This window comes from Podarcis muralis, chromosome W, assembly GCF_964188315.1.
Source record: "Podarcis muralis chromosome W, rPodMur119.hap1.1, whole genome shotgun sequence".
In the NCBI taxonomy this organism is placed as follows: Eukaryota; Metazoa; Chordata; class Lepidosauria; order Squamata; family Lacertidae; genus Podarcis; species Podarcis muralis.
The window spans coordinates 7008101-7024662 of NC_135674.1; the positions used below are offsets into that span (position 1 = coordinate 7008101).

The following is a 16562-nucleotide window of genomic DNA, read 5'->3' on the forward strand; positions in this document are numbered from 1 at the left end:
TCTGCAAGTATTTGCAGACCTACAGATGCAAGTAACACTACAAGTAAAAGTTTACCTTGATTCCCAGAGCGGACTTGCTATCCTGTGTTCAGAGACCAATACGCAGCGCACGAGAGTCTTAAGGTTACCGTTTACAGTTTGTAAAGAAACTAATTGCTGACGAAATGATTGTATTTCAATATGTTCCAGGTGACAATCAAATTGCAGACATTTTTACTAAAGCTCTTCCAAAAGTTACACATGAAAGACATGTACAAAATATGCTTTATTGTTTTTGTTCCACAATAATGAACCGCAGGGGAAATGTTGAATGGTCACTTTAAAATGTGAAGGTTCATTATTGTTTCACAAGCTGTGTATGTCTTTAAGGGCCAGGGCAAATAACGAGACCCAGTCTTACAGCTGTGAAACATAGCAGTTGCTACTGAGTTGTGTTAATCAAGCTGTGTCAGCAATTGAGTATAGTATATAAGGGGCAGCACCTAGCTCTCTCATTACCCTGGGGGATGGGTTGGTGGTTGGGTCTGGTTTGTTGTTGATGTATTTAGTGTATAAGGAGTTTTTGTTTTTGTTATTAAAACCTTGTTTAAGTTATTTTTGAGTCCCTTTTTAATGCATGGTCTCCCCAGCAAGCTCTCTGCAGCACTACTAAACTGCAAATAGCAAACACTGTGCCCTTTGTCTGTAACCAAGACTGAAAAGGTCCAGACATAAATTTGCCTCCACGATCAACGTGGAGGCAGTCCGTAGTAGCTGAACCTGGGTGCAGGGCAGGAAGTCGGGTGAAGTCAGGAACAGGCTTGCAAGCAGGGAGCCAGGGTGGGTCAGGAGCTCGGGCAGGAAAGCTGGACAGGGTTCAGGCAGGAACTAACAATGTTGCTCCCACAACTTGAGACTGGGGCTAGCTGGCTTTTATCTGCCCCAAGGCATAGGGCGGCCCCGATCCTCTGGTGACTCGCCTCTCCTTGCCTGGAGGTGAGCACTCCTCCTGCGGGAACTTAGTTCCCTCCACCTCTCTGCCCTGAGCCTCTGCAGCTCAGGAGAGGCTGGAGGGTTACTGGACCCAGAGGCAACCTCGTCTTCCCCTGACGGGGCTGAGAGTGGAGCACCTGCAGGCAATGTGTCCTCCATCACCTCGGGAACCAGAGCAGACTCATCTGATGCCTGCACCTGAGGATCCAGCACAGGTGAGGACCCTTCAGGCTCATGCCACAGCCCCGGCTCAGCTGGTTCTGGAAGCGGGGAATACTGTGCAGGCTGGGATCCCTCAGGTTCAGCATCCGAGTCCGAATCCCAGGCCATCACACTCCGCCTTTCTGGATCTCACAGTAACTGTCCCGGAAATGCACTACAAACCCAGCTTTCAGCAGACAGGAGACAGACATCAGGTTGCTCCTCAGCGAAGGAACACACAGAACGTTGTCCAGATGCGTGCTTAGACAGGAGACAAAAACAGAACCACCCAACTCCACGTCAGATTTCCTCCCGTCAGCCAATGCCACCTGGCTCCGTGGTGTAGAAACTTTCTTGGCAAAAACCGCCTCTGAAACAACAATGTGCCAGGAACTCCCTGAATCGATAATCCAGGTGTTTCACCGCTCATCAGGACACTCGACCACGGCCGTCACAAGTTGCGCAATCTGCTTCTTCTTTCCAAACTTCGTTTGCTGTTTCCGCTGCTTTTGACCCTCAGATATGGCCTCCTCCGGACACTGCTTCCTCAGATGCCGAGTAGAACCGCACCTGTAACAACGACAAACAGCAAATGCAGATTCCTCACCAGCCGTAGCTTGGGTATGTTGTTTTGGCTGGTTCTCCTCAGAAATGCTGCCTGCATTCTTCACAAGCCGATCGCTTGTCGAAGCACTCGGAGCAGACAACTGCTTGCCGTCACACCTCTGCCATTCCTCCAGTAGCCGGCCAGTAACATAATCCAGAGTCAGATCTTCTTCATGCATAGCTTCCAGCGTGAGAACGAGATTGTCCCAGCTATTGTGTGTATATAGGGAAATAGACATAATGGCTAACAAAAAGGGCCAACAGCTGATTACAGTGGTATCTCGGGTTACAGTCGCTTCAGGTTACAGACACTGCTAACCCAGAAATAGTATCTCGGGTTAAGAACTTTGTTTCAGGATGAGAACAGAATTCGCGCGGCGGCAGCAGGAAGCCCCATTAGCTAAAGTGGTACCTCAGGTTAAGAACAGTTTCAGGTTAAGAACGGACCTCCGGAACAAATTAACTTAACCAGAGGTACCACTGTACAACCTCAATAGCGTCAGCAAGATGCCAGTCTATAGTAGAAGTAGATACCAAAAGACGCCAATCTGTACGAGAATCAGGTTTTTTAAAATCATTGTTGGCAAAAACACTTGCAGAATATTTACTACTTAGCATCATTAAAAAAAATTCTGTGCCACACAATACCACTCAAAAATGGTATATAGATAAAATCAACAGGAATATCCCAAAGGTTGGGAACATGGATGAAACTAGGGCTGGGTGATACCTGATTTCAACATTGCAATATTGTCACCAGCTAAACATCACAATATACGGATATATCACTATGTCTGAAATAAGGATGGAGCTATAAAGAAGCATTACCTGGCTTCACAGCTTTTCCTGCATCATGATTTTCAAATATCGCCCCGCTCTAGATAAAACCCCAAATGTTTTGTCACTTACCAGGTAATGATGTGTTGCATGTGCTCGTTGCGTAACGTCACCCTCGTCTGGCCTCCAAAGGGCCCCCCTGGAACTGTGCTTTCTGTGGTTGCAAGAGAGAAACAGCAGGGAGTCAGAACCATATGCAATATGAGCCTTTAGAAAAGAAATTCAAACACCAGGGGCAGCTTACTTTTATGTAAAAAGTGAAAACCTATGTAGGTAGTCCTATGTAGGTAAACTTATGTAATCTCTACTCCCACTCCCACCTCACTCTCCCTGCCAATGATACAGCTCTCCCATGCTCAGATTTTCTGTGTAACTCCCTGTTCTACTTCACCCCCTGTATAACATAGCAAACCAACCAAATGGCTGCTCTACCCAATCCACACCTGGCTCTGACATAAAGGTAAAGGTAAAGGGACCCCTGACCATTAGGTCCAGTTGCGGACGACTCTGGGGTTGTGGCTCTCATCTCGCTTTATTGGCCAAGGGAGCCGGCGTACAGCGTCCGGGTCATATGGCCAGCATCACTAAGCCGCTTTCTGGCGAACCAGAGCAGCGCACGGAAACGCCGTTTACCTTCCCGCCAGAGTGGTACCTATTTATCTACTTGCACTTTGTCGTGCTTTCGAACTGCTAGGTGGGCAGGAGCAGGGACTGAGTTCCCCCCTCCGCGGGGATTCGAACTGCCGACCTTCTGATCTGCAAGCCCTAGCTCTGTGGTTTAGGCTCTGTGGTTTCTGACATAAGTGGTATTAAACTAAGTGGAACTCCATTCATTCGGATCCTGCCCCCTCCAGAGCAGGAAAAAACATGCTGCTTCCATCTTCCATGTGACACCCCATAAGATACTTGAAGGTGGCTACCCTATCTCCTCTCAGTCTTCTCTTCCAGGCTAAACATACCCAGCTCCCTCAACTGTTCCTCATAAGGCTAGGCTTCCAGATCCTTGATCATCTTGGTTGCCCTCCTTTCCACATGTTCCAGCTTGTTAATATTCTTAAATTGTGGCACCCAGAACTGAACACAGTACTCCAGGTGTGGTCTGACAAAGGCAGAAGAGAGCGGGACTATGACACTATATTTCTGTTGATGCAGCCTAGAATAGCTTTAGCTTTTTTGCTGCTGCATCACATAGTTGACTCATGTTGAGGTTGTGGTCTAATAAGACTCCTAGATCCTTTTCACATATACTGCTGGCAAACCAGGTGTCCCCCATCTTTTATTTGTGCAGCTGGTTTTTCCTGCCTAAGTGTAGAACCTCACATTTGTCCCCACTGAAATTCATTATTGCGTGTATGTAGCTCTGCATGTGTGTAGCTCTACTCAATACTACTCTATAATTTAGTGTAGATATATTTCTTATATATTTTAAATGTGTAAAAAAAATATCCTACGGTTAAAAATATTCTTAATATTGAACCAAACCAATAAAAGAGATGTCAAATTATGTGTTACTTACTAAATCTGTAGTGTTTATCCTCCAAAAAAACTCAAAATAATGTACATGGATTCCACCCCACTGCCTCTCATATTATTTTATTTATTTATTATGTAATATATTTATATCCTGCCAAGTTGGAATTCAAGGTGGCTTACAACATTTTAAAACATCAGTCATAGAATAAAGAATAATAAAAACAAACTGGTTAAAAACAATACTTAAAATACATCACAATATATCTAAAACCAGCAATTAAAATTTGAACTGACAGCAGCCCAGTCATCAGCATTGTCTGCACCTTAGTTTCCAAATGCATAAAGCCCTTTACTGCAAAAGTAAATTGATGCCTCCTTGCCTGAATAGAAGCAGGAGCCAAGTCACAAAGAAGAAACTTTGTTTGCTGATTGGAATCTCCTTCTCACAGGACTGCTGAGAAACAAAGTTTCCAATAAGCAAACAAATTTACTTTTTCTCCCAATAAGATCCATGGGGCTTTAAGGCACACACCATGCCTCTTGTTAGGCAGAGTAGAGACCCCAAGACCGTGCTAAGCTTGATACCATGCTGGGCTTCTATTCTGCCTAGCAAGGGGCACACAAGTGGATCTTATGGGGGGAAACAGATTGGGCAGGCAGGAAATGGCCATTTACTTTGCAGTAAACTTGGCTTTACCTTGCAGTAAAGTTCTGCTTCCTGCCTGATGTTGGTTTCTATTTCCCTCACTGAGCAGCAAATGCATGTCACAAGACATTGTTTACATTCCACAGTCCAAGTTACTGTTGGATTCCCACGGGAATGGGAGACTGGATGTGACGTACACTGGTTTCCTGTTTTTCAGTGTTCTGTCGTTTCTTTGTTGGAGAGGGAGTTGCTCTGTGCTCTCACAGAGGCAAGATGTACGTTTGTGTGTTCTCGATGTAGATGAGAAATAAAATTAGCATGTAGCACGATACCTGCTTATCCTTTTGTCTGCGAGATTACACTCTGCTGTATCAGCTCCAGATGGGCAAGAGCTGATCAAAATCTCACATTTTAGGTTCCGGGCCCAGAAGTTGGAATCGGAATGACGAATAGCGGCCGGCAGAGGAACGGAACGGAGTTATCTGCTCAGCGTGTCAAGAAGATTGGTGAGAGGTATGTGCTGTTGCTATGGGAAGCCTGCCAGTTACTAATTAATGGCTTTAAGGCTGGACTTTGAACTTTTAAGCCAAAACAGCCGTTTGCTGCGGCAAAAGCTCGAGAGGCTTGAAATCGAAAGTGCCTTTGGAATGCAGCTGCTGTAAACAGACGCAGCTTGCTTTAAAGCAGCAGAGATGGCTAATGCAAGGCTAGCTGATGCTTTTGGGATTCCTAAGCTCAATAAAAAGAATTACGCAGAATGGGTGTTGTATGCAGAAGCATTCAATGTCATTTTTAAATTTAAATTTTTATTCCTTTCCCCCCTTTTTTCCTTTGTTGGGGGTGGGTGGGTGGGATGGATAGTTGGTTGGGGATTAATTTTAGTATAATTGTTCTGTTCCTTTTTTTCTGTTGTTGTAGTTTTATTGGTTCTGTATAGTTTGTGTTTTGTTTTTAAGGGGCGGGATCAGGGCTGCCTGGGAGTGGGTCCCCAGCCAACACGATGGCTGGGACAAGTTCCACAGGGGGGGAAGCACTGGGACATTCGATCTCGGTGATCATGGGCAGGAGGCGGAGTTACGCTAAGACCAGACCATGTCATTACCGAGGAGGCAGGTTTAGTCGCTGTTTGAAGACTATCCCTGCCTCCGGGTCTGGCCTTGACCGGATGGATACTGGAATCAACAGGGGAAACCCACGTGACCTGAAAGTGTTGCTGTGCAATGCCAGGTCAATGGTGAATAAAACCACTGCCATCCACGACTTGATTGTGGATGGAGGATTTGACCTGGCATGTGTGACAGAGACCTGGTTGGAGGAAGTAGATGGGCCTGTCCTTGCCGCTGCTTGCCCACCAGGTTTCTCTTACGCACAGCAACCCAGGTCATGTGGACGGGGAGGGGGGGTTGCAGTGATTTTTAGGAAGTCACTAGCTTGCACCAGGCGTCCTACTGGGAAGATCCAGTTCTCTGAGTGCACGTTCTGGAAGTTGGGCAATAGGGGCAGCACAGGATTCCTTTTGGTGTACCGACCTCCCCGCTGCACCAAGGATTCCCTGTCTGAGCTGCTTCAGGTCGTGGCGGATTTTCTCCTGGAGACACCTAGTTTGGTTGTCCTAGGGGATTTTAACATCCATGCCGACACAACCTTACAAGGGGCTGCTCGGGACTTCGTGGAAAGCATGGCCTCCATGGGGCTGTCCCTGAATAAGTTTGGCCCAACTCATAGTCATGGACACGCCTTAGACCTGGTGTTCACCTCTAGTGACGTGGGTGATCTGACACTAAGTAAAAGCGAAACTAAAGAAGTGCCATGGTCAGATCACTTCCTGGTGCAACTGGACTTCTCCGCGACCCTTCCCCTCTGCAGGGAGGTGGGACCAATTCGGATGGTCCGCCCCCGCCACTTAATGGATCCAAATGGTTTCCAGAGAGTGGTAGGGGATGCTTTATACCATGTTGATGGCCTTTCAGCTGATTCCCTGGTGGCCCGCTGGAATGCGGAGTTAACCAGGGCTATCGACTGTCTGGCTCCGAAGCGCCCTCTCCGATTTCATGGAGCCCGGACAGCCCCGTGGTTTTCTTCAGAACTGAGGGCAATGAAACAATCGCTGAGACGGCTAGATCGTCGGTGGCAGAAAACTCACTCCGAATCTGACCGGACACAGGTTAGAGCTCAACGTCGAGCCTACCAAGTGGCGATAGCGACGGCGAAGAAGACTTTCTTCACCGCCTCTATTGCATCTGCAGAAAATAGTAGCAGGAGACTCTTTCAGGTGGTCCGCAATTTAACGGAACCACCTTTACCACCGGGGCCTTGTAAAGACCCCAAGATCTCCTGCAATGATTTTGCAAAGTTTTTTGCAGATAAAATCACTCATATTCGGAAGGAGCTAGACACCACCGTGGGAGCAGGGCTGGGGCGGGAGAGTGCTAGAGCTCTGTCTGGTCAAGTTGCATGGAATCAATTTCAATCCGTTACCCCCGAGGATGTGGACAGGCTGCTTGGACGCGTGAAACCAACCACCTGTCTCCTTGATCCTTGCCCATCCTGGCTAATAAAAGCAAGCCAGGAAGGGCTGGGCGATGGGCTCTGCGGGGTGGTGAATGCTTCCCTCTGTGAGGGAACATTCCCAGATCCGCTGAAAGAGGCGGTCGTTAAACCGCTTCTTAAAAAACCATCTTTAGACCCGGCCAGTATGGCCAACTATCGCCCAGTCTCAAATCTTCCATTCTTGGGCAAGGTGATTGAGCGTGTGGTTGCTGAACAACTCCAGGCACGCCTGGAGGATGCGGACCATTTGGATCCCTTTCAATCGGGATTCAGGCCTCACCATGGGACTGAAACTGCCTTGGTCGCGCTGGTTGATGATCTCCGGCGAGCTAGGGACAAAGGTGAGAGTCGTTTCCTAGTTCTGCTGGATCTCTCAGCGGCCTTTGATACAATCGACCATAACATCCTTCTGGACCGTCTAGAGGGGCTGGGAGCTGGGGGCACTGTTATACAGTGGTTTCGCTCCTTCCTCCTGGGCCGTGTTCAGAAAGTGGTGGTGGGGGATGAGTGTTCAGACCCCTGGGCCCTCACTTGTGGGGTGCCTCAGGGTTCTGTCCTCTCCCCCATGCTTTTTAACATCTATATGAAGCCGCTGGGAGAGATCATCAGGGGGTTTGGACTGGATGTCCATCAATATGCAGATGATACCCAGCTCTACCTCTCTTTCAAATCAGAACCAGTGAAGGCGGTGAAGGTCCTGTGTGAGTGCCTGGAGGTGGTTGGAGGATGGATGGCGGCTAATGGATTGAAGTTGAATCCTGACAAGACAGAAGTACTGTTTTTGGGGGACAGGGGGGTGGCTGGTGTGGAGGACTCCCTGGTCCTGAATAGGGTAACTGTGCCCCTGAAGGACCAGGTGCGCAGGCTGGGAGTCATTTTGGACTCACAGCTGTCCATGGAGGCGCAGGTCAATTCTGTATCCAGGGCAGCTGTCTACCAACTCCACCTGGTATGCAGGCTGAGACCCTACCTGCCTGCGGACTGTCTCGCCAGAGTGGTGCATGCTCTAGTTATCTCCTGCTTGGACTACTGCAATGCGCTCTACATGGGGCTACCTTTGAAGGTGACTCGGAAACTACAACTAATCCAGAATGCGGCAGCTAGACTGGTGACTGGGGGCGGCCGCCGAGACCACATAACACCGGTCTTGAAAGACCTACATTGGCTCCCAGTATGTTTCCGAGCACAATTCAAAGTGCTGGTGTTGACCTTTAAAGCCCTAAACGGCCTCGGCCCAGCATACCTGAAGGAGCGTCTCCACCCCCATCGTTCTGCCCGGACGCTGAGGTCCAGCGCCGAGGGCCTTCTGGCGGTTCCCTCATTGCGAGAAGCAAAGCTACAGGGAACCAGGCAGAGGGCCTTTTTGGTACTGGCGCCCGCCCTGTGGAATGCCCTCCCATCAGATGTCAAAGCGATAAATAACTACCTGACATTCAGAAGACATCTTAATGCAGCCCTGTTCAGGGAAGTTTTTAATCTGTGATATTTTACTGTATCTTTGGTTTCTATGGTAGCCGCCCAGAGTGGCTGGGGAAACCCAGCCAGATGGGCGGGGTACAAATAATAAATTATTATTATTATTATTATTATTATTATTATTATTATTATTATTATTATTACTTGTTGAAGGTGCAGATGTGCGTGCTCATCTGATGGAGATGCAGAATCTCAGGCATGAGCTGCAACAGAGAGGAATCACCTTTCCAGAGGCTGTGTATTCCTTCATGATACTACATTCTTTGGGTTCAAGTTGGGAATCCATTGCCACTCAGATTGCTGTTCTGCCAACTGCTCAGCTCACGGTAGCGCATGTTACTGCTGTGATTCAAAATGAAGCTGACAGGCGGAGTGCTAGCTGCATCGGTAAGGGGGAGTCTTCACAGACGTCATCCCAGAATGCAGTGGAACCACTAGATGGCGCCAAAGCTTTGAAAGCAGTGAAATGCTACTCGTGTGGACGTCTAGGCCACATGAAGAGGGAATGCAGATCTCCCAAGGCCAAGACAGAGCAGCGCAGCGAAAGCTCAACGCATGTAAAAGGCAAAGGTAAAGGTCCGGTGTCCAGGACAACGCAGCACAAGGCAATGGTCTCACGCTTCACTCCAAAGGTTGCAAAGGTCCAGAAGACGTCTAAATCGTTCTTTGTGGTTGATTCAGGAGCGACGAGACACATTTGCAACGAGAAAGGACTGTTCATGTCTTTTACACCGCAGGAAGGTGCAATTCACCAGGCGGATGACCACACGATCTCCAGTCAAGGCTACGGAACTGTTGTTCTTCGCAGTTTGGACTTGTCAATACACGGCATTCTCGACGTTCCAGATGCTGCACACAATCTACTCAGCGTCGCGCAACTGAATGAACGGAACATTGACGTTTCCTTCAAGAACAAGAAGTGCACCATCACAAAGAAAAACGATTATGTATTGCATGCTGAATATGTTGATCGTTTGTTTGTTTTGTATTATGATGATGTTGTGCAGGATGAAACTTGTTGCATTGCAGGTTCTAACAAGGTTTTGCATGCAGGATGTATTCATGATTTTCACAGAAAATTTGGTCATTTACACTTTGAGGCAGTATCCAAAATGCCTGCCTTGGTTGAAGGTATGACTGTTAAACCCTGCAGGTACCACATGAAGTGCAAGGCATGCGCAGCAAACAAGGTGAAAATGGCTGCGAAAGGTAAGGTGTCTAGTAGACAAGCTACAGAACCATACCAGGTAATGCATGCTGATTTAGTTGGTCCACTATCGCCCTCTTTGGGTGGAAACAGGTACTCCATGGTCCTCATTCATTCATTTTCCAGGTATATTTATGTGTTCAATCTCAAGCAGAAATCAGAGGCATTTCAAAGGTTCAAGGAATTCTGTGCTTGGTTGGAAAATGTGCATGGTAAGAAGGTAAAGACTCTTTTCACTGATCGCGGGGGGGGGGGATTCACTTCTCAGCAGTTTGAAGCTTTTCTGACTGAGAAAGGAATTCTGCACGATTTGTCTAGTTCTCGTTCGCCATGGCAGAATGGACTTTGTGAGAGAGCAAATCAGACATTGCTTCAAGGGTTGAAAACCTTGCTGCATGATGCCAATCTTCCAGAGAGTTATTGGGCAGAATCTTTGAGCTGTTTTGTTTACAGTTATAATCGAAGATTATCATCATAGATTGGTTGTACCCCCATGAAAAGATGTTTGGCAAGAAACCATACATCAAACACATGAGAATTTTTGGTTCTGACATGTGGGTTCACACACCACAAAGCTCCAAGTTAGGCAAGCGTGGTTTGCATGGTAACTTTCTAGGGTATCAGAAAGGTTCTTACAGAGTAATGATGACTGACTCTAAGACAATTAGGCTCACTAGAAGTGTTGAGTACAATGTCAAGTGGGGGGAGAATGTGGGAATTTTCCAATGTTATCCTGATGACAGTGATGAGACTGAGAATAAACAACAGCCACAGCAACAGCCACACCCTACACCCACTGATAAAGGTCCTGATTCTGAATCTGAGGTCTGAATCAGATGATTCAGAGGATTTCAAGAGTGCGAAAGCCTCTATGCGACCCTCTGAAGGCTCTGATCAAGAATTGGAGGAACCATTGTTCACTATAGGCCACTATTCTCCTAAGAAGGAAGAGGAGAGTGTTGAAGACTTATGGCTAATTCGCAGGTCTGAAAGAGCCACTAAAGGTAGACCTCCAAAGAGATTTGCTGATGAATTTGCTAAAACAGCAGTTGCAGCTGTTAATAGCTCCAAGAAGGTATTTGAACCTTCAAGCTTCCAAGAAATCCAGGATTTGGATTCAAAGGATGCTGACCCATGCTTAAATGCCATGAAAGCTGAGCTTGAGTCCTTAGAGAGGAACAAAACATGGGAGCTAGTTCCAGTAGTTCCAGGAATGAAACTGCTTGGAAGCAAATGGGTCTTCAAAGCGAAGACAGATCAAAATGGCAAGATAGTCAGACACAAAACCAGATTGGTAGCCAGAGGTTTTTCACAGGTACCAGGTGAAGACTATCATGAGACCTACTCGCCCACCGTGAGATATGAGAGCATTAGGCTTATGCTCAAGCTTGCTGCAGAAGAGAATCTACACATTTCTCACCATGATGTGAATACAGCATTTTTGTACGGATCTCTAGGTGAATCACTTTATATGCTTCCACCTGATGGTGTACAGGTAAAACAGGGATTTGTTTTTTCTCTGAAGAAATCACTATATGGTCTCAAACAGTGCACGGTGCTGGCACACTAAACTCACTGAAGTATTGTTTTCTCTAGGTTTTCAGCAAGGGAAAGCTGATCCATGTGTGTTTGTCAAAGAGGAAGGGCAAAAGAAGCTGTTGATGGTATACTTTTCTTTTGGAAGGATGTCACAATGTACAATAACGCGCTAGCTCAACTGAAAGAACACTTTGACATGAAAGATCTTGGTAAGGTAACCAACTACCTACCTCTGGAAATAGAGAGAGATCAAGATGGTAATATTCTAGTACACCAGTCACGGAAAATTGCTGATGTGTTAAGCAAACTAAACCTGATGGATGCTAACCCTGTAGACACACCGATGACAACAGGTTATCAGGTAGATGACACTGAAGAAGCATTTTCTGACACTACACTGTACAGAAGTGTGCTAGGCAAACTAAACTTCATTGCCAGATGTTCAAGACCTGACATTGCTGTTAGCTGTAATTTGCTAAGCAGACAAGTCAACAATCCTACTGTTAAGGATTGGAAAGCTCTGAAGCGCATAGCTCGCTATTTGAAAGGCATTACAGACTGAGATTTAACAATCAGAAGTCTGGTGGTCTTGAAATATTTGCAGATGCAAGTTTTGGAAGTGACACTACAGACAGGAAAAGTACGTCTGGAGTTTGCTACATGTACAATCAGGGTCTATTTGATTGGTCATGCAAGAAGCAAACAACAGTTAGCTTAAGCTGAACTGAATGCACTGTCTTATTCACTTCAAGATTGTGAATGGTTGTTACAATTGTGCAAAGACATGAAAATTCCTGTCAAATGTCCAATCCAGGTTTATCAGGACAACAAAGCATGTTTGGCTTTGCTGAATTCTGAAGGTTGTAAGTAAAGCACAAAGAACTTGCAGTTGAAACTGCAACATGCTAGAGAATGTGTTCAGAAGGGACTCGTAACGGTGTCCTATATGCCAGGTAATGAAATTCCTGCTGATGTAATGTCCAAGGTTGTACCAAGAGATCAACACTGTACCTATGTACGGAAGTTGGGTTTGTACTGATATTGTACGAACACGCTGCCCAGTGATGTTCACAGAAAGGGGGAGGGTGTTGGTTTCTATTTCCCTCACTGAGCAGCAAATGCATGTCACAATACATCTTTTACATTCCACAGTCCAAGTTACTGGAGGGAGTTGCTCTGTGCTCTCACAGAGGCAAGATGTACGTTTGTGTGTTCTCGATGTAGATGAGAAATAAAATTAGCATGTAGCACGATACCTGCTTATCCTTTCGTCTGCGAGATTACACTCTGCTCAATCAGCTCCAGATGGGCTGGAGCTGATCAAACTAACACCTGCTGGGTCTGCAAGCCCAGCTAGGCAGTGCATTCTCAATATATTACAGGGTGAAAAAATATGAAACCTTGATCGTGGTCTGGACGTGATCTGGTGAGGAGAATCAGAACTTACAGGGTTAAACAGTTCTGAGTGACGTCTCACATTCTGAGGCGTGGCTATGTTCACATACGGGAATGTTCCTTTGTGTGAGTTCTCTTTCGTTTTTCACTGAGAGGCGAAGAGGATGTCTGGTTTTTCGCCGGGCTGATTTTACGATGTTATTCTACGCAATAAAAGACTGTTGGAGATAAGCGAGAAGCTTGCAGTCTGATTTATTACCCACACACGGCAACAGTGTTTCCTCGCTGCGTGATCTCTGCTGAGACTAAGCTAAGAGAGCTGAAGGTGTTTTCTATCGTCACAGAGGCACAGTACGAAGGGGGAAACGTGCCGGACGCCATCATAATTCCACAGTTCATACTGGTAAGGAACAAAGTATCGATATATCACCCATCCCTACTTACCTTCACAGAGCTATGATTCAGAGTTCCCTGGGAAGAGGGATTGACTATTAAACCACTAGTAACTGTAGCTCTGGGAGAGGAATTGGGGGGTGGGGGCTCCTAACAACTCTCAGCACTGTTAACAAACCACAGTTTCCAGAATTCTTTGAGGGAAGGCATGACCATGTCAAGTGGTATGATACGGTTTTAAATGCAGATGGGGCCCAAAGTCAGGAGCCTGTTGCAGTCCACTCCTATCAAAAGCTAAGACTACACAGCCAGGTCCTTGGGGAACTCACAGAAGTCTGCATCAAGGAAGATGGGGTCAGCTCCTGTCACTCTCGCCATGGCATCCAGATCCCGGTAATGCCAATGATTCCTTTCAATGTCGTTCTTTGGAACAAATGGCTTGCTGGTTTCCGACAGCCTCACCACTCCTGTGAGCTCAATTTCCTCTTGGATCTACAAGGAAGAGTCAAATAGCAGTTTCTGTCCTTTAAAAAAAAGAAAGCAGTGTCTTATGATACATAATGTGGCAGTTTCCACCCCTTGCTACCTACCTGTCCTCGCAACCTGGTCTCTGGCTTAAGTTTCTTTCTGGAGACAAACCCTCTGTTGACAAGGATTGTGATCCTGCAGGGTCAGGGGGGAAGGGAGTGAGAGAAGACAATAAACTCTGTAAGCATGGAAGCATCCCAGCCCCCTAAAAGCAGGAGTGGAAAATGTTTGGCGTGCCAGATCTTGGCTGACCTACAACTCCAGGTACCCCTGGCTGTTGGGTATGTTGGCTGGAGCCGATGGCAGTTGTAGTTCAGCAACATCTGGTGGGTCCACTTCTGCTGTAAGGCACCTAACATTGTAATTCTATGCCAGTCTACTCAGAAGCAAGCATCATTTATTCAATTTGGCTTACTCACAAAGTCCATTTGTATAAAACTTATTTTTGCTAGCTGGGAAGAGTTAAGAACACAGCCATCAACATTGCATTGTTGCAATTTGTTTGGATTCTATTATGAGTGCCCTACATTGTACTGTTAACATACTAACAGTTCTCTTTCATGTAACTTGGCTTTTGACTCCACAGCAATGGTTTTTCTCTCTCCTCTCTGTGCTCAGAGTAGATCCACTCACTTAGCTAACCAGCCCATGCACCTTAGAGTAGGTTCTAGGGCAGAAGACATCTGTTGGCCTTGAAGATGCAGAATTCTCTCTTGTTTTCTGCAACAGACTAACATGGTCACATGCCTGGAAAATTGACATTTTACGTTATGACAGTTCACACATTTTTACCAACGTGAAATAAACCTATTGTGATGGGATAATGAGCTGCTTGTGCGTAAAATGCAAGTCCCTCAGAGTTTGATAAGGTTCTCAAACCTCTGCCTGTGACGGAGCCCCTCCGGCATGGCTGCGTCAGTCGCTAGCAGAGTCCGAAAGTGGTTGCTTTCGGAATCTCTTCCAACATAAAAGCTCCTTAACGGAAACACGTCTTCTGGACTCTCTGCGTGACAGTTTCCGGCGAGGAGTGGGTGTCCCTATAGGAGGTCCTGAGACCTCCCCACTGTTTTCGCTGGAAGCGTCTCTGAGCCATCCCTCCGACTCACTTTCCCTTGGAGTTCCTTCTCTCCCCCTACTGGTTCCCTCTTCAGCTGCTGCGTCTCTCTCAACCTCAGTGAGCCTTTCCACCTCCTGTCCTTCCGATGGCAGTTCCCTGACATCCACCTCCCCTCCAGGGCCCCCTTCACCCCCTCCCGTCTCCTCCTCTATGGGCGGTGAGGAGGTAAAACCCCTGAAAGAACCTCCCTCATCTTCCGAAGTTTCGAACACTTCCCTCCGCTTGTTGCTGTCCCTGGTCTCCCGGTACTCCTCGTCATCGGAGTCAATTCCCTCTTCCAACTCCGAATCCGCGAATCCTTCCAGTTCCTCTTCCTCGTCGGTGGTGCCGAAATACTCCCTCCTAAACCTTGCTACCGGCTGAGGTTTCCTCGGGAATCTTTGGTGGAACGTTTCTATTAAAACCTCGTCATTGACCTCCCCTGCAGTCACCCAGGTGTTTTCTGACTCCGGTTCCCCTTCCCACGCCACCAAATACTCCACCTGATTTCCCTTCCACCTGGAATCGAGGATTTCCGCTACATGGTTGCTGCGTTCCCTTTCTTCCAAGGCTGGTCCCCTGGCGTGCTCCCCTTCACGTCCCCCCCTGTATGGTGACAGTAACAACCTGTGGAACACTGGGTGCAATTTCATGTGGTTGGGCAACCGGAGTTTGAAAGCCACTGGGTTGACCTGCTGAATGACCTCAAAGGGTCCCAATCTTTTGGGTCTCAATTTCTTACAACCCCCTTTGAAAGGCAACCCTTGGGTTGACAGCCACACCTGATCCCCCACCCTTATGGTTTCACCTTCCCTTCTGTTCTTGTCTGCCTGCTTCTTATATTGTGCCTTGGCCCTTTCTAAGTTGAGCTGGAGCTGATGATGGATCACTTCCATCTCTTCTACAAAATGTTCGGCCGCTGGGACGCTCCATCTCTCCCCTCCATCCCCTGGAAATGCCCTGGGGTGACACCCGTAATTAGCCAAAAAGGGGCTCATCCCTGTGGACACATTCTCCGCATTATTGTAGGCAAATTCTGCCAGCGCCAACTTTTCGACCCAATCGTTCTCTCTGTCATTGACATAACACCTCAGGTATTGTTGGAGGATACCATTTGCTCTTTCCGCCTGCCCGTTGGTTTCAGGGTGCCGGGCAGTCGAAAAATTGACCTCCACGTGCAGCAAGCTCATGAGCTTCCTCCAGAACCTGGACGTAAATTGTTTGCCCCTGTCTGAGATCACCCTCAAGGGGGCGCCGTGCAACCTAAAGATGTGTTCTACAAACAACTTCGCGGTTTCTTCCGCTGTGACTCCATGTGAGCATGCTACAAAGTGGCACATCTTAGTTACTACCATGATGGCTGTTTTCCCCTTGGACTTCGGCAGATCCGTCATAAAATCTATCGATACCGAGGACTTCCGGTTCCGGTCGCAACCTGTGTAGAAGCGCGGAAAACCTGCTCCCGGTTTTCTGGGTTCTGTGGAGGCTTGGGGAGACGCTAGGGCGCAGCGCACCTCAAAACCCTAAGGGGGGCACCCTTAGGGGTAAGGTACCCAGCAGCGTGGAAGCGGTCGCACCATCCTCCCGAGCTGGTACAGGGGGAAAACGAAGGACCGCGAGCGCGAATTGGGGAATTACCGACT

At 47.4% G+C, this 16562-nt stretch overlaps 1 pseudogene across 1 annotated transcript in view; it reads right to left on the minus strand.

The window, feature by feature from the left end:
- LOC144326450 (surfeit locus protein 1-like) overlaps positions 1-14473 on the minus strand; it is a 70650-nt pseudogene extending 56177 nt beyond the window's left edge. Inside the window, exons 1-4 of the transcript XR_013391508.1 lie at positions 14457-14473; positions 13886-13958; positions 13625-13787; positions 2689-2770 (exon numbers count right to left, since the gene is read on the minus strand). The product of XR_013391508.1 is annotated as a surfeit locus protein 1-like (transcript). The remainder of the gene's footprint in view (positions 1-2688; positions 2771-13624; positions 13788-13885; positions 13959-14456) is intronic.
- Positions 14474-16562: the final 2089 nt, after the last annotated feature.